Below are 18,782 nucleotides of genomic sequence, written 5' to 3'. Positions count from 1 at the left end.
AGTTCAACAAACATCTTGGTTTGCTGACATAGCAAATTACAAAGTAGGAAGGAAGATACCTCAAGAATGTTCTAAGCAACAAGTGAAGAAGCTGCTCAATGAAGCAAGGAAGTTCTTGTGGGATGAACCCTTTTTATTCAAGAGGTGCTCTGATGGAATGATTAGGAGGTATGTCCCTGAAAATGAAATGAAGGACATATTGTGGCATTGTCATGGTTCAGCATACGGTGGACATTTTGGACCAGAGAGAACAGCTGCAAAGGTATTACAAAGCGGCTTCTATTGGCCAACTATCTTCAAAGATGCCAGAGAGTTTGTTCACCAATGCAATGAATGCCAAAGAGTTGGAGGATTAACAAAAAATAATGAGATGCCTCAAAATTTCATCTTGGAAGTGGAGTTATTTGACCTATGGGGCATCGATTTCATGGGACCTTTTCCCCCTTCTTACTCTTTCAGATACATATTGGTGGCAGTAGAGTATGTCTCAAAGTGGGTGGAAGCCATAGCCACAACCACTTGTGATGCACAGATTGTCCTTCAGTTCCTTAAGAAGTAGATTTTCACTAGATATGGAGTACCCAAGGGTCTTGTCAGCGATGGTGGTGGACACTTCTGCAACAAACAAATGGAGAAACTCTTCCACAAATATGGAGTAATCCATAAAGTAGCCACACCATACCATCCTCAAACTAATGGCCAGGCTGAATTAGCAAATAGAGAGTTGAAGAAAATTTTAGAAAAAACAGTGGGAAGCACAAGAAAAGATTGGGCCAGGAAGTTAGAAAATGCACTTTGGGCATACTGGACAAGTTTCAAAACTCCCATTGGAAATTCCCCCTTTCAGCTATTATATGGAAAATCTTGTCATCTCCCTGTAGAGCTTGAACATAAAGCTTTTTGGGCCACTAAACTCCTCAACCTTGATTCTCAAGCAGCAGGAGAAAAGAGGCTACTATAACTGAACGAATTAGATGAGTTTAGACTAGAAGCTTATGAGAGTGCTAAGATATACAAGGAGAGAGCTAAGAGGTGGCATGACAAGAAGATCTCAAAGAAAGAGTTCAAGCCAGGACAGCAAGTGCTCTTATATAACTCAAGGCTCAAGATCTTCCCTGGCAAGCTCAAGTCCAAATGGACAGGTCCGTATCTAGTAACAAAAGTTTTTCCTTATGAAAGTCTTGAGCTGTTAGATGAAGCTACACAGAACTACTTCACAGTAAATGGGCACAGGGAAAAGCCTTACTTAGGAGGACAATGGGACAAGGAAAAAGAAGTTCAGCATCTGAACTAAACAAGCATTGAGGATGTCAAGCTAGTGACAATAAAAGAGCACTTGTTGGGAGGCAACCCAACCTGAGGTAGTTTTCTTTTCATAGCTATTTAATAAAAAGGTTAATTAGCTTTATTTATATTGCAAGGAGCTAAGTTTGGTGTTGCACACCAAAACAATATAAGGGAGAATGATGGATTCTAAGTTTGGTGTTCCACCAAAATCTCATTATGAAATGCATTTTCACTTTCTGCCTAATGCTAGCTTTAAACAATTAGATGAACTAGTTAACTATCTGCTGTTCAGAGTTTTTAGTTTCATTACCTTTAGCATGAAAAAGGATTTCACAGGCAATAAATTTGCTGCATGAGAGGCATTGGCAAGGAACTAAGTTTGGTGTTCACATACCAAAGTAAGTTCAAAAGCCCACAAATGAGCCTTGCAAATTAACCGGATACCTTAAGGGCTTGAGAAGCAAGCCACTTTTGAGGATTATGCAGGAAAATAGCCAACAAATTCAAAGAACACTTGCATTACGACTCAAAAGGAGCAAACAGAAGGAAGAATGAGAAGATGCAACCCACAGGTTGTATCTATACTTGATTCTTATTGATATGTAATGATTTAATTCAGAGACTCCTTTATGTCTGGCTGGAATGATCATTTAGTTGCAAGTGGAAGTACATGCTGAAGAAAGCTATTTGCATAATTTTTGCTTGAAAGTTATCTGCGTAATAATTGTCATCATTCATTGACTTGAATACTTTGCTTTGTTTCCCTTGCTGATTGAATAAAAGAGAGATGTTTGATTTGGAAAAGTAATTGTTCAATGTTGCAAAAGTTAGAATGGAAGTTAGTGGTGGTATGTGTCTGATTTAATTGATAGCTCATAGAATAAATGCTGCAAAAATGACTTGTTACTTGAAGCTTAAGCTAGTTTGCTGCTATGATCCATCAATTAATGAAAGTCCCTTGCAAATAAAACAAAACAGAAAGAAAAAGAAATGGAAAAAAGCCAAAGAAAGTGGAAAAGAAACAAACAATAAGGCTAGACACCAATAGCTTGGACCCTAGGACACATGCCTGTGGTGTTTTTGTACTGGGATATGCTTGGACAAGTAAGTTCTAAGGAGTACTCCAAAACTTGGCCACTTAGATCAACTGATTTGGGATTGCCAACTGAAAGTCCACAATAAAGAGCAACCTAGCTACAAAACACTTAGTTATCCAAAGAGATGCTGGGCATCAATGATCCTAGGAGGAAAAAGGTGAGCCATGTGTCTGTGGTGAAGAAATGTTGAGTGAAAATTAAGCAAAAGACCACTGCAACATTTGCCACCAAGCCTTCAATGAGTAATAAGCTATATAAGCAAAAGAAAGAAAAAAATTAAGGGAAAGAAGCAAAAATGTAAGGCATTGTAGCAGCAACCTTAGTGAACCCTTAAGGAAACATTGTTTGTTTTGACAGCAAGTAATAATTGAGCTACTTTTAATCTGCATAAAACCCCATAAACCAAATTCAACTATTTGCTTAATAAGGACATATGTACTTTTCTATTTCATTCTATCTTCTCTTATGATTAGTGCTTGCTTGGGGATAAGCAAGTTTTAAGTTTGGTGTTGTGATGACAAGTCATTATAGCCTAGTTTTACTAGTCTTTTTCTTTGTTTTTATTAGGTTTTATGCACTTTCTTGCATTCTAAGTAAGTAATTTGGAATGGAAATGCATGGTTTCTTTGAATCAAACAACCACCATTTAATTGATGCTAAATCATGAGGTTTAAGCTAAATTTAATTGATTTTTAATAATTTATAAACCTTGTGAATTTGGTGATACTTTGATTGGTTGTTTTGATTAATTATAGGTGAAGAAAAGAAGAAAATAAGAAAGCATTGCCTAAGAAGTGTGGCCCAAGGAAGAGAAGAGTGTGGCAAAGAAAAGTGGAAAGCGTGGCACATGGAAGGAGGGAAGCCACGAAGCTCTCCCCAAGAGCCCAGTGCTCTCCAAGGGAGCGCAACAATGAACCAAGGAGGCAAGCTTCAATGCTCTGCTCCCCTTGAGAGCTGAGCACAATTTGAGAAACAAGAAACAAGGAAAGGAAAAATAATGCTCAGCTCTCCAAGGGAGTATTATCGGGCTCTCACAAGAAATAAATCCAAGGAAATGTTTGCCAAATGTTCTCTCCAAGATTCGAACCCATGAGCAAAGGGAAGAGTGGGGAGTGCTACTACAAAGCTTGGCAAAAGAAAATACACAAAATGCATCCCCCAAAGTTTGAACTTAACACCTCAAGGAGCAAGGCATGGATATCTTGATTTCCTTCACAAAGAAAAAGTGCCAAATTACATTCAGCAAGTTTCGAACCAAGGACCTCTCCTTGGAGGAGCCAATGCTCCGCTCACAAGGTGAACAGAGCGCTACTCATGGATGCACACAAGCATGCTTGACACGGCCAGGGAGCACAAGGCGTGCAACATTTGACACGGCCAGGGAGCACAAGGCGCGCATAAGACATGCATACAAGGCACCAATGCTCTGCTCCCTACTTGAGCAGAGCATTCCCCTGATGCTTCCCCCAGCCAAGGCACGCGACAAGGGATCTTCAACATAAGCTCCAATGCTCTGCTCCTCACTTGAGCTGAGCATCCTCCTGGGAGCAACTTTCACATGGACTGAAATTCATTCAAAACTTCAATTAAATTCAAATCTTCACCAAATTAAAAGCCCATCCAAATTCTAAAATCCAAGAATAGAAAGTGTATAAATAGGAGCTAGTTTGATTTAATTAGACCTCTAGACTTTTACTTTGAAATTTTCTTGCACTTTCATTTTCATTTTTTGAGCTTTTACTTTTGAATTTAGATCTTAGAGAATTAGGAAGGGGAATTGATCTCTCTTCTTCCTTGTTCTTGCTTGAGCACTCTTTTATTTTCTTGCTTTGGATCTTGGGTGAAGAATTGAAGAACTTCTGTTTCAATCTCACCTTGAGACCTCTTATTTACTTTTCTGCATAATTCAATTTCCATTTCTATTTACTGCATCTTCTTCTACACTTTCTGCAATCTACTTTTCTTTATTTCTTTTGCAATTGCTCTTGTTGGATCAAGGAAGGATTTGAGATCTAGACTTGTTTTCTAGTCTCTTCCACTCCTGAGATCTTCAACATCCTTTTAATTGCTGCAAATTAAGCATCACTTTCTGTCTTAATTTCTCAAGCATTTCTATTTGCTGTTTAGATCTACTTTACTTCAATTCACTTTCTACTCTTCTGTTTAATTGCAATTCACTTGCTCTTGTTTAAATTCTGCAATCCCAATTCCCAATTCCTTTTATAATTCAAGCAATTTACATTTCTTGCACTTTAAGATTCAGTCATTTTTATTTCTTACAATTTAAGTTCCTGAAATTTACATTACTTGTTCTTTAAGATTCAGCACTTTTACTTTCTTGCTCTTTAATTTACTGCAATTCTTTCCTCTCTCTTTACAATTCATGCAATTTAGCTTCTATCAATTATAAACCACTCAACCAATACTTGATTCGCTTGACTAAATCAACCACTAAACTAAAATTGCTCAATCATTCAATCCCTGTGGGATCGACCTTACTCATGTGAGTTTTTATTACTTGATGCGACCCGGTACACTTGCCGGTGAGTTTTGTGTTGGATCGTTTTCCACACATCACTGAGTGTCTTGAATATGTCCAGGAATTTTGAGTATTGCTTATCCTCGTTTTCTTTTTTGAACCTCTGAGGGTATGAAAGTTTGGGGATATATGGCTTCACCCCTTCCTTCTTCTCTTGTAGTTGTGGCTCAAGGATGTTCTTGTCTCTCTTTGAGCTTTTTGCATTCTTGGTCTTTCTATCCTCTTCTCTTCTCTTTTCTGTCTCTTCTTGTGGAACTTTTCTGTTATGTTCTTCCTGATTGATGGTTTCCTTCTCCCCAGTCTTCTCACTTCCCACTATGATTGCCTTGCACTCCTCCTACTTTGTAGCTTTTCCTTTGTCCCTTGGGTGGTCTTGAGTGGCATTAGGGGATGCATTTGATTGCTTCTCATCCATCTCTGTAATTCGTTTAGCCATTTGTTCCATATGCCTCTCAAGATTTCTGATTAAAGCCTCTTGGTTTTTGATTGAAGCTTCTTGGTTTTTACTTGTTATGGCTTGATCCTTCTGTGCTGCTTCTTGATCTTGTCTTGCCATCTTTTAATTTTTCATGAGTTTCTCCATCATTATCTCTAGACTAAAGATTTTTTGGGAGTCTGGATTTGGTTGTGGTTGTATAAAGTGAGATGGTTGTTGCTGGAAGTTGTTTGAACTATTTGTGGGGTTATTTTGTGGGTGGAATATGGATGTGGAAGGTGGATGATGGTTATTTTGGTTAGTGACTGAGTTATTGGGTGGATAATAGTTGGAATTTGGGTGGTTGTTTTGGGGTTTTTTGTATAGATTATGGTTAGTGTTTTGCTGGTCGTGGTTTGAGTAAGTTGTGTTTCTTGAGTTGTTTTGGTTTGAGTTTTTCTGCCACAGTTGCTGGCTGTGGGTGTGGTTATCTCCCCATCTGAGATTTGGATGGTTCTTCCAGGATGGATTGTAGGTGTCACCATAAACTTCATTTTGGCCTGAGCCTTGGTTGTGTACATATTGAGGTTGTTCCTGATGCTGATCTTCTTGGTTTTCTTTATTTTTCCCCCATGTGGTTGATGGTTGGCTTGTATTCATTGCTGCAACTTGCAAGCTATCAATATTTTTATCCATCTGCTCAAGTTGTTGTTGAATCTGCTGCTGTATTATCTTGTTTTGAGCTAGGATGGTGTCCACTCCTTCCCATTCTAGCACTCCTTTCCTTTGTGATGGTTGGCGTTGTCTTTGATGAGCAAAGAAATATTAATTGTTTGCCACCATATCAATGAGGTTTTGAGCCTCCTCTGCTGTCTTCATCAATTGTAAGGAGCCTCCTACTGAATGATCTAGTGCTTCCTAAGCCTTCATAGTCAAACCTTCATAAAAGTTTTGAAGGATGTCCCATTCATTAAACATTTCAGGGGGACATTTTCTAATCAGGGCCTTGTACCTCTCCCATGCCTCATAGAGAGATTCAGCATCCATTTGTGTGAGGGTTTGCACCTCACTCTTGAGCCTGATGATTCTTTGAGGGGGTAGAACTTAGCCAAGAATTTATTCACTAGATCCTCCCAGCTAGTGATGCTTCCTTGTGGAAAGGTTTCAAGCCATTGAGTAGCTTTGTACCCTCAATGAGAATGGGAACAGCAGTAATTTATATGTTTCTGGATGCACACCATTGGACTTTACTGTATCACAAATTCTCAAGAAGGTGGAGAGATACTGGTTTGGATCTTCTATTGGACTTCCTCCGTATGAGCAATTGCTTTGCACCAATGTGATAAGTTGGGGCTTCAATTCAAAGTTATTTGTATCGACATTTGGGGTAAGGATGCTACTCCCACAATGCCTTGGATTAGCAAATGTATATGAAGCTAATACTCTCCTTTGGGGCTGACCATTGTCATTGGCCACTCCCACTTGTGGATTTGTTGGATTTTCCTCCATTTCTTGGTTCTCTTTTTAACCTCCAAAGTGTTTCAGGATCAAAAGGTGTGGATTCATCGCTTCTTCCTCCTGACATAAACACAGAACCAGGAACTAGAATTAAACACTCTATTGCTAGAGTGAAGTTAGTGTTAGCTTAACCAAAAATTCAAACAGTTAGTATGCTTAGTAAAAAGAAAAAGAAAAAGTGCTTAATCTAGACCACCACCTTACGTAATCATTGTCAATCTAGACCACCACCCGGCAACGGTGCCAAAAACATGATGTGTGGAAAATGATCCAACACAAAACTCACCGGCAAGTGTACCGGGTCGCATCAAGTAATAATAACTCACGTGAGTGAGGTCGATCCCACAGGGATTGAAGGATTGAGCAATTTTAGTTTAGTGATTGATTTAGTCAAGCAAACAAGAGTTGATTTGAGTGATTTGTAATTGACAGAAGCTAAATTGCATGAATTGTAAAGGGAGAGGGGTGATTGACTGTAAATTAAAGGGAAAAGAAAGTAAAGAAGCTAAATCTTAAAGTGCAAGTAATATAAATTGCAGAAACTTAGATTGCAAGAAATGTAAATGACTGAAACTTAAAGTGCAAGAAATGTAAATTGCTTAAATTATAAAAGGAATTGGGAATTGGGATTGCAAAAATTTAAACAAGCAAAAATAAATTGCAACAAGCAGAAGAGTAGATGATGAGGTGAGTTGAGATTTATTTCAAACAGAAAAGTAAATCAGCTTCAAGAAGCATTCAGCAGATGAGCTAAAAGGAAATTTCAAGATCTCAGGGGTCAAGAGACTAGAAAACCAAGTCTAGATCTCATTGCCTTCCTTGATCCAATTCAAAGAGTAATTGTAAACAAATTAAAATTCAAAATACTAAAGAAACTTGGAATTCAAATCACTAAATTCTTGAATTATGCAAGAAAAGGAAACAAAGAGATCTCAAGGGTGAGGTTGAGACAGAATTTCCTCAACTCTTCACTATCAAGACTCAAGCAAGCTTTGCAGAAAAGAAAACAGGAAACTCAGAGAGGAAGAGAACTCAATTCTCCTTCCAATTCTCCAAGATCCAAAATCAAAGTTATAGAATGAAAAATTTTAAAAGAGGTAAAAACGTTCAAAGTAAAAGTTCCTCCTTCTAAATCAAACTAACTTCTATTTATACACTTCCTTCTATTGATCATTAAGCCTTGAATTTGGGCCTTGACCTTGATGGAATTGGGTTGAAGATAGCCCCGGTTGATTGCTCTTGGTCTTGAGAACAACTCTGTTTGCAATTTGGACTTTGGAGGATTCACGTTTGAGTCAACATTTGAGGCAAACGTTACTCAAACGTTTGCATGCTAGCATTATGCAGAACGGTGCTTTTCTGTCACTCATGTTTGAGTTCACGTTTGAGTTCAAACGTGAGCTCAAACGTGCTCCCTCCAAGGCAATTTTTGCAGCCAACATTTGACCTCACGTTTAAGGCAAATGTTGGCGCAAACGTTAGTCCTCCTGGGTGTGTTATTGTGCGAACATTTGACCTCAAGTTTGAGGCAAACGTTGGCGCAAACGTTGCTTCCTCTAGGGTTAATTTTTGAGCCAACGTTTGACCTCAAGTTTGAGGCAAACGTTGGCGCAAACATTGGCATCTCCAGGGTGTATTTTTGAGCCAATGTTTAATTGGAATTAGGTGCAGTAAAGTCACCAAGCATCCTCCTTGCATTATTATTATTTTTGGCTGCCATCTCCTCTTCCTTCTTCGAAAATTCCTGTAAGGTTGTCTCTGGATTGTTGTATTTTAGCTTCTCTTAGTTTCCTTTTCAGAGTTCTTTCAGGTTCAGGATCTGCTTCAACAAGAATGCCCTTTTCCTTGTCCCTGCTCATATGAAAGAGAAGAGAACAAGAAAGAAGAGGAATCCTCTATGTTACAGTAAAGAGGTTTCTTATTGTTAGTAAAAGAAGAAAGGGAATAAGAGTGAAGAAGAATGGATAATCCAAACACAAGGGTGAGGATAGGAGCAGAGATATGAGATGAAGAGAAGTGTTAGTAAGTAATTAAATAAATAGAAGAAAATGAGAGAGAGAAATTTTCGAAAATAATTTTTGAAAAGGAGTTGATGATTTTCGAAAATTAAAGGGGAAATAAAATTAAAATTAAAATTTAAAACAATTAATTAATTAAAAAGAATTTTTTTGAAAAAGAGGGAGGTATTTTCGAAAATTAGAGAGGGATAGTTAGTTAGGTAGTTTTGAAAGAGATAAGAAACAAACAAAAAGTTAATTAGTTAGTTGGAACAAATTTTGAAAATCAATTTTTTTTAAAAGATAAGAAGATAAGAAGTTAGAAAAGATATTTGAAAAAGATATGATATGAAAAGTTAGGATTAAAAAGATATGACTTTGAAAAAGATAAGATAAAACGATATTTTTGAAAAGATATGATTGAAATTAGTTTTGAAAAAGATTTGATTTTTAAAATCACAATTAATGACTTGATTCACAAGAAATCACAAGATATGATTCTAGAACTTAAAGTTTGAATCTTTCTTAACAAGTAAGTAACAAACTTGAAATTTTTGAATCAAAACATTAATTGTTGATGATATTTTCGAAAATATGATATAAAATTAAGAAAAAGATTTTTGAAAAATATTTTTAAAATTTTCGAAAATAAATAAGAAAAATGAAAGAGATATGATTTTTGAAAAAGATTTTGAAAAAGATAAGATTTTTAAATTGAAAATTTGATTTGACTCATAAGAAACAACTAAATTTTAAAAAGTTTTGAAAAAGTCAACTCAAATTTTCGAATTTATGAGAAGAAAAAGGGGAAGATATTTTTTGATTTTTGAATTTTTAATGATGAAAGAGAAAAGCAAAAAAAAAATGACTCACAACATGAAAATTATGAATCAAAACACATGATGCATGCAAGAACACTATGAATGTCAAGATGAACACCAAGAACACTTTGAAGATCATGATGAACATCAAGAACATATTTTTGAAAAATTTTCAAGAAAAGAAAACATGCAAGACACCAAACTTAAAGATTTTTAATTTTTAGACACTAAGAATTCAAGAATGCATATGAAAAACAAGAAAAGACACAAAACAAGAAAATACGAAGATCAAACAAGAAGACTTACCAAGAACAACTTGAAGATCATGAAGAACACTATGAATGCATGAGTTTTCGAAAATTTTTAGAAAAATAAAAAATATGCAATTGACACCAAACTTAAAAATTGACTCAAGACTCAAACAAGAAACACAAGATATTTTTTTGAATTTTTGATTTTATGATTTTTTTTTGTATTTTCTTTTAATTTTTTTTCGAAAAACATATAGGAAAAAGAAAATAAGAAATTCAAAATTTTTAATAAGAATCCCAGGAATCTTTCAATATTGGCCTAAAGCTCCAATCCAAGGGTTGGGCATGGCTTAATAGCCAGCCAGCTTTAGGATATAAATCAGACATGCAATAACAAATTTGATTAGCAACAACTAGCTTGCTCTTGTAATGATGACTTGGAAGCCTCAGTCCAAATGAATTTAGACGTGGCTCTACAGCCAACCAGGCTTCTACATGCTTTATGAAACTCTAGAATTCATTCTTAAGAATTTAGAATAAAAATATATTTTTGAAAACATTATTATTATTATTTTTTTTGAAAAGAAAACGAAAAGAAAGTTACCTAATCTGAGCAACAAGATGAACCTTCAGTTGTCCAAACTCGAACAATCCCCGGTAATGGCGCCAAAAACTTGATATGCGAAATTGTTACTCTGAGGTTGTAAAATTTGTTGTTCGTTCTCTCCCTGGCAATGGCGCCAATAACTGGTGCACAATACCATGGTCCAAACATAACTTCACAACTTTGCACAACTAACCAGCAAGTGCACTGGGTCGTCCAAGTAATAAAACCTTACGTGAGTAAGGGTCGATCCCACGGAGATTGTTGGTATGAAGCAAGCTATGGTCATCTTGTTAATCTCAGTCAGGCGGATATCAAATGGTTATGGAGTTTTCGAATAATAATAATAATAAATAAACAGAAAATAAAGATAGAAATACTTATGTAATTCATTGGTGAGAATTTCAGACAAGCGTATAGAGATGCTTTCATTCCTCTGAATCTCTGCTTTCCTGCTGTCTTCATCCAATTAGTCTTACTCCTTTCCATGGCAAGCTTTCTGTAAGGGCATCACCGTTGTCAATGGCTACATCCCATCCTCTATGTGAAAATGGTCCAAATGCTCTGTCACGGCATGGCTAATCATCTGGAGGTTCTCGATCATACTGGAATAGGATTTACTATCCTTTTGCGTCTGTCACCACGCCCAGCACTCGCGAGTTTGAAGTTCGTCACAGCCATCCCTTCCCAGATCCTACTCGGAATACCACAGACAAGGTTTAGACTTTCTGGATCTCAGGAATGGCCATCCATGGGTTCTAACTTATACCACAAAGATACTAATAACTCGGACTCGGTCCCCTGTATTAGATATCTAAGAGATACTCATTCTAGCTTGGTTGCATGTAGAACGGAAGTGTTTGTCAGGCACCCATTCATAAGTGAGAATGATGATGAGCATCACATAATCATCACATTCATCATGTTCTTGGGTGCGAATGGATATCTTAGAAGCGGAATAAGTTGAATTGAATAGAAAATAGTAGTACTTTGCATTAAATCATGAGGAACAGCAGAGCTCCACACCTTAATCTATGGAGTGCAGAAACTCTACCATTTGAAAATACATAAGTGATAATGGTCCAGGCATGGCCGAATGGCCAGCCCCCATGAAAGTCTAAGATAGCATAAAATTGATCAAAGGTGATCCGAAGATGTTCCAAAGATCTTTATACAATAGTAGAAAGTCCTATTTATACTAAACTAGTTACTAGGGTTTACAGAAGTAAGTAATTGATGCATAAATCTACTTCCGGGGCGCACTTGGTGTGTGCTTAGGCTGAGCTTGAAGTTTACACGTGCAGAGGCTTCTTTTGGAGTTGAACGCCAAGTTGTAACGTGTTTTTGGCGTTCAACTCTGGTTCGTGACGTGTTTCTAGCGTTTAACTCAAGACTGCAGCATAGAACTGGTGTTCAACGCCCTTTTGCATCGTCTAAACTCAGCCAAAGTATGGACCCTTATATATTGCTGGAAAGCCCTGGATGTCTACTTTCCAACGCAATTAGAAGCGCGCCATTTTGAGTTCTGTAGCTCCAGAAAATCCACTTTGAGTGCAGGGAGGTCAGAATCCAACAGCATCAGCAGTCCTTCTTCAACCTCTGAATATGATTTTTGCTCAAGTCCCTCAATTTCAGCCAGAAAATACCTGAAATCACAGAAAAACACACAAACTCATAGTAAAGTCCAGAAATATGAATTTAACATAAAAGCTAATACAAACATCCCTAAAAGTAACTAGATCCTACTAAAAACAAACTAAAAACAATGCCAAAAAGCGTATAAATTATCCGCTCATCAAAAATCTAAAACGAATAACTGCAAAATCAATGATAACAAATAAAGGAAGAAGAAATAAATATGAAATACCTCAAATTGCATTAAATAGAAAATCAAATCTAACATGAGAATTCATAAACAAAATTGGCAACATAAAGTAATCAACAAGGGAAATAAATAAACTAGAATGCTGAGACAAATAAAAGTAGAAGAGAAAGTAAATTAAACTAAGATAGAAATCTGAAATCGAAAAGGAATATAACTAAGACCTAAAACCTAAACTACATCTGAAACCTAAAATTATGTGAATGAAAGTTGTCTCTTTGTTTCCCCCACTCTGCAGCCTCTATTTTGTGTTTTCAGGCTTGAAACTGGGCCAAAAAGAGCCCAGAAATCGCCCCCAGCATTTTCTGCAGATTGCAGCACGTGACGCTTTGTCACGCGTACGCGTCGTCCACGCGTACGTGTCGCTTGGTAAAAATCCTTGTCACGCGTACGCGACGCCCTATGCGTACGCGTCACTGCCAGCTTCTCAAAACATCATTTTCTTGTGTTCCTTCCACTTTTGCATGCTTCCTTTCCGTCCTCTAAGTCATTCCTGCCCTATAAAGCCTGAAAACACTTAACGCACAAATCACGACATCGAATGATAATAAAGGGTAATTAAAAATTGATAATTTAAAGGCCTAGGAAACATGTTTTCAACTATATCACATAATTAGGAAGGAAAATGTAAAACACGCAATTTATATGCATAAGTGTGAGAATAATGGATAAAATTTGCTCAATTCAATACAAAATAAACCGTAAAATAGCGGTTTATCAATCTCCCCACACTTAAACATTAGCATGTCCTCATGCTAAGCTCAAGAGAACCAAAAGAGTGAAGGCAGAATGGTGGAACTTATGCAATGCAACCTATCTAGATGCGAGCTACCTACATGCATCATGCTATTCTAATTACTATCTATCTATACATATATAAGCATGTATATGGTCACCGTGAGTCAAATTCCCAAGAGATCATATATGCACAATCAAGGACTAAATAAATCATATCAAAGTACATTCACAATTGAGTTGAGTTAATCAAAAGAGTTCACAAACTTGCAAGACAAGCAATGATCAAATATGGACATATGGAAATGAGCAATTGAACCCTCACTGGATGTGTATATGCACTGTAATCACTCAAGTGTTTGGGGTTAAACCTCTAAAATCTCCTCTAATCATGCTTTCAAAAATTTTGTTCTTCATCTAACCAATCAATAATTATCAAGTGTACAAGTGCGAATATCATAAGGGCTTTTCAAGGTTGTAATGGGGCTAAGGTAAGGGTGAGGATACATGTATGGCCAAGTGAGCTATCATATGAATCTTTGACTAATCTAAGTTCTCACCTAACACATATACACACTCTATACAATTCTAAAGTCAAGCTTAGCTACCCAAAATCTCACTTTTGTATATTTCACATACTCATGTCTCAATTTTCATTCCATCACATATGCATTGATCTTTTATTGAACTTAACATTGGGGTAATTTTGTCCCCTATTCATTTATTTCTTCTCTTTTTTTAATATAAATGGAAGCATAATACATCAACGCATATGGTTTTTATAATTTCACACGAGTAAGCACCCAAATTCTCAATATTTATCAATAAAAACAAAACACCTTCTCCTCAACCATAGTTTCCACATTTCCCATACTTAGTTGACACACAGTCTCTATCTTAAGCTAACCAAAGATTCAAATAAGGTAATTAATTATTTTTCCACTTAAGGTTAGTAATGTGGTAATATAAAGAACAAATAGGGATTAACAAGGCTCAAAGTGGCAAACAAAGGCAAATGAAATGGTAGGCTATTTGGGATAAGTGAGCTAATATCAAATGATGGCCTCAATCACATATATGCATGAATATACACTAAATAATGGACATATAGAATGGAACAAACTAAAGATTACAATCATAGAGAAGAAAATACACAAGAATAAAAATCATGGTTAAATATTATAACCATGCAATTAAGCTCAAAATCTCACAGGTTGTGTGTTCTTAGCTCAAAAACCATATTCCAAAGTATTTATATATATCATGCAAGTTTCAAAAAGTTTTAACTCAAATCAATGTGAATCTTAAATGCCTTTTCTAAGAAAAATGAATTCTTAAAAATTTCAACAAATTGACCAACATTTATTATTTTATATATAAACTAAATAAAATGTTGTGATTATGAAAAGCTAAAAGTTTTTAGTTTACTCTCTATTTTCAATCAAACCAAATTCTCATATGCAAAAGGGTAAACTAAGCTCAATAATCCACATTTTCCCATATCACAACTAATAACTAAAAGTGCAATTCAAGCTAAATATCTAAGATATATACAAGCCCAAAGTGCAAAATGCAACAAAGTAAAAATAAACAGAAGTACAATAAAATGAAAATGTGCAAGTACTAAAAATAAAACAAAACAAAGCAAAATAAAACAAAGGTCTGAAATAGTTCACCAAAATATAGTCCATCGGAGACGGCAACCTCCCCACACTTAAATCACAGCATCGTCCTCGATGCTCTCAGTCAAGCTGGGTGAGAAGGATCGTTGCCCACTGAAGGGTATGCCACTGGCTCTGTCGGTGTGGCTGTGCAGGTACCTGTGGCTTTGTAGGCTGCTCAGGCTGAGTCTCCTCGTGCTGTGACTACTGCTGGTCCTCCTCCTGTGCCTCCTCTTGCTCCTCCTCCTCCTCAGAGTGCTTCAAGGGTGTGTCAGGCTCGGAGGGGAGGGGATGTCAGTACGCCCAGTAGTCACAATCAGCTTCAGATGCACATAGTATCGCTTGTTGCGACGCTCCAACTCGCTGATTGCGGTGCTCCATCTGATCAAGGCACTCGAAAAGGCGGTGCACAAGGTGGTAGACTGACTGAGAAGTGGATGATGGTGCTGCTGAAGTTGGTGGTGCTACAGGTGCTGAAGGTGCTGCTGAGGATGTGGCCGCATCAGTAGAAGTAGTAGTAGGTGGTCTGTGGCCTAGAGGTCCGAACCGCTTACCGTGCGGAATAACTTTCTTGCAGTCGGCAATCGGTGGTCTCTCATCCTCTGACTCCCAAGGCACCCCAGCTCGACGAGCCATCTGGGTGATCAAATAAGGAAAAGCCAATGTGCCTCTCACATGAACTCTGGACATATACTTCCTGATGAGCCTTGGAAGGTATAGGTCCTTCCCTTCCATGACACACCAAATAAGGAGGATCATGGCAGCTAGCACTTCTGACTCGTGAGTACTAGGCATCACATAATTGCTCAGTATCTGTTGCCACATCCTAGCCTCATCATTGAGATAAATAACCTTTATACCCCGTGGAGTTACCTTTGACTTTCCCATAGCCCACGTAACATCAAGATCAATGGCTATAGTACGCCGGACAGTATCCCAATCAAAACTCATGAATCTAATAGACTCCTCGGCCTTTTGAAAACCATCTGTGTCATCTGTTTTAGGCCAGAAGTGGAGGATGTCCTGTATCACTTCCTCGGTGACTAAAATCTGCTTTCCCCCTAAGCTGCACTGCATCAAGGGTCGTCCTAGAATAGTTAGAATAGAACTCACGGACCCATGATGTGTTTACCTCTGCTAGATATCTATCCAGAAATACCCAACCTCTCTATTCAATCTGGTGTTCAGTGTACTTCCTCAAATCGGTTGGTATTTTTAGCTTCCTTTCCAAGTAGAGGTTTCGTTTTTCTGCAAAGACCGGAAACTTGAGTTCACACTAAAGATTGGCAAATTTGACTGGGTCATTAGCAGGCACAAGTTGATCAGCTTTTTCTTGATCAGTAAAGTTCTTTTCACACCAAAATTCATCCGATAGAACATCTGAAAGAGCAACGGATGACTGTCCGCTCTTCCTTTTACTGGAGCTGGCCTTAGCCTTTCCTTTCCCTTTCCTATAAGACATCCTGAAAAATAGAATTCCCAGAATCCAGATTATTAAAGAAAGCAGAGGAAAGGGAAGCAAGTAAATAGGCAAATAGGCAGAATACCAGAAATAAAAGGAAATTAAGACACATTCATGAAGTAACTTAAAGAAATGAACTCTTGGAATGCAAAAAAATAGAACTCAGACAACAATCAGAACAATAACTAAGAATTCATGCAATAATAGTGAGATGCTTGTTTGTTATGCAAAAATAGTTATCATGCCTCAAAAGGAACCTAAAAGAGTTAGTTGACAACTAAAAGAAAAGTTAAAGAGTCAAATAAGTCAAGAGTTAGAAAAGTGTGTTAAAATTAGTGGCATGAAAATGTTGTTCTTAACCAAAATGAGTGCACAAAGTTAAAGAAGAAGCAATCCTGATGACAAGTCATCATAGTCTAGTTTTACTAGCCTTTTTCTTTGTTTTTCATTTGGTTTATGCACTTTCTTGCACTCTAAGTAAGTAATTTGGAATGAAAATGCATGACTTCTTTGAATCAAACAACCACCATGAAATTGATGCTAAATCATGAGGTTTAAGCTAAATTCAATTGAATTTTAATGATTAATAGACCTTGTGAATTTGGTGATACTTTGATTGGTTGTTTTGATTAATTGTAGGTGAAGAAAAGAAGAAAAGAAGGAAGCATGGCCTAAGAAGCGTGGCTCAAAGGAGAAAAAGTGTGGCCAAGAAAGGAGGAAGTGTGGTGCAACAAAACCATGAAGCTCTCTCCAAAGCTCACTAAGTGAGCGCTACACTTGCTTCCAGGAGACCAAGGCACAAAGCTCAGCTCACTTTGTGAGCTGAGCACAACACAAGGCCAAGAAATAAGGAAATGAGGAACCAAGCTCAGCTCACAAAGTGAGCATTATCGAGAGCATTGAGGAAATAATTCAAAGAAAATGATTTGCAAATGCATGCTCCAAGGCTTGAACTCATGACCAAGGGGGATGGGAGAGGCGCTACTCACTAAGGAAAATAAGCAAAAAATGGCCAAATGCACTCCTCAAGGTTCGAACTCACCACCATGAGGAAGCAAGGAAGCAAGGCATCACAAGAAAACCAAGGAAAAGCTCCAGCGCATGCTTCCTCCAAGTTTCGAACCAAGGACCCTTCCTTGGATGCACCAAAGCTCAGGTCACAAAGTGAGCTGAGCGCTATCCATGGGCACATGCAACACATCTTGACACGGTCAGGAAAAGAGTGGAGCGCGCATGACACGGTCCTGGGCAGCACAAGGCGCGCACAATTTGGCACCAAGACACTAGCGCACCAAGAAAAAGTGAGCTGAGCTCTCCCCTGATGCTTCCCAATCAGCAAGACACGCTATGCAAAGCACAAAGCTCAGCTCACTTTGTGAGCTGAGCATTCCCCTGGGAGATGCATTTGGGCTGAAATTGAAATTTAAAATTCCAACTTACTTCATTCCTTCACCAAATCAAAAGCCCATCTAAATTCCAATATCCAAGAATAGAAAGTGTATAAATAGGAGTTAGTTTGATGTAATTAGGACCTTTTTCTTTTACCTTAGAACCTCTAGACTTCATTTTGAATTTTCCCTTTTTACCTGCATTTTAATTCTGAGCTTTTTGAATTTCTGAGAGAACTTGGAAGGAGAATTGATCTCTCTTCTTCTTGGTTCTTGCTTGAGCACTCTTTTATTTCCTTGCTTTGGATCTTGGGTAGAGAATTGAAGAACTTCTGTTTCAATCTCACCTTGGGATCTTGTTTGTTTTCTTTCTGCATAATTGAATTTGAATTTCTGTTTACTGCTTCTTCATCTACTTTGCTTCTGCAATTTACTTTTCTTTACTTCTTTTGCAATTTCTCTTGTTGGATCTAGGAAGGGAGTGAGATCTAGATTTGTTTTCTAGTCTCTTTGATTTCCTGAGATCTTCAACACCTTTTAGAATTGCTGCAACTTAAGCACTGCTTTCCAGTTCTTTAAATTCTCAAGTCATTTTACTTTTCTGATAAGATCTACTTCACTGCACTTAAATTTTCTCTTTTATGTTTAATGCAATTTAGTTGTTCTTGTTCAAATTCTGCTATCCTAATTTCCAATTCTTTTTATGATTCAAGCAATTTACATTTCTTGCACTTTAAGCTTCAGCCATTTACATTTCTTGCAATCTAAGTTTCTGCAATTTACATTACTTGCACTTTAAGAATCTGCTTCTTTACTTTCCTGCTCTTTAATTTACTGCACTTTACCCCTCCCCCTTTACTTTCCAAGCAAATTTAGTTTCTGCAAGTTACAATCACTCAACCAAATCTTGATTCGCTTGACTAGATCAACCACTAAACAAAAATTGCTCAATCCTTCAATCCCTGTGGGATCGACCTCACTCATGTGAGTTATTATTACTTGATGCGACCCGGTACACTTGCCGGTGAGTTTTGTGTTGGATCGTTTTCCACACATCAAGTTTTTGGTGCCGTTGCCGGGGATTGATTAGATTGACAATGATTAAGTGAAGTGGAGATCTAGATC

The sequence above is a fragment of the Arachis ipaensis genome, chromosome B5 (genome assembly GCF_059453495.1).
Source record: "Arachis ipaensis isolate K30076 ecotype BB chromosome B5, ASM5945349v1, whole genome shotgun sequence".
Taxonomy (NCBI): domain Eukaryota; kingdom Viridiplantae; phylum Streptophyta; class Magnoliopsida; order Fabales; family Fabaceae; genus Arachis; species Arachis ipaensis.
The sequence above is the reverse complement of the archived record's forward strand: the minus strand, read 5'-3'. Positions refer to the sequence as shown.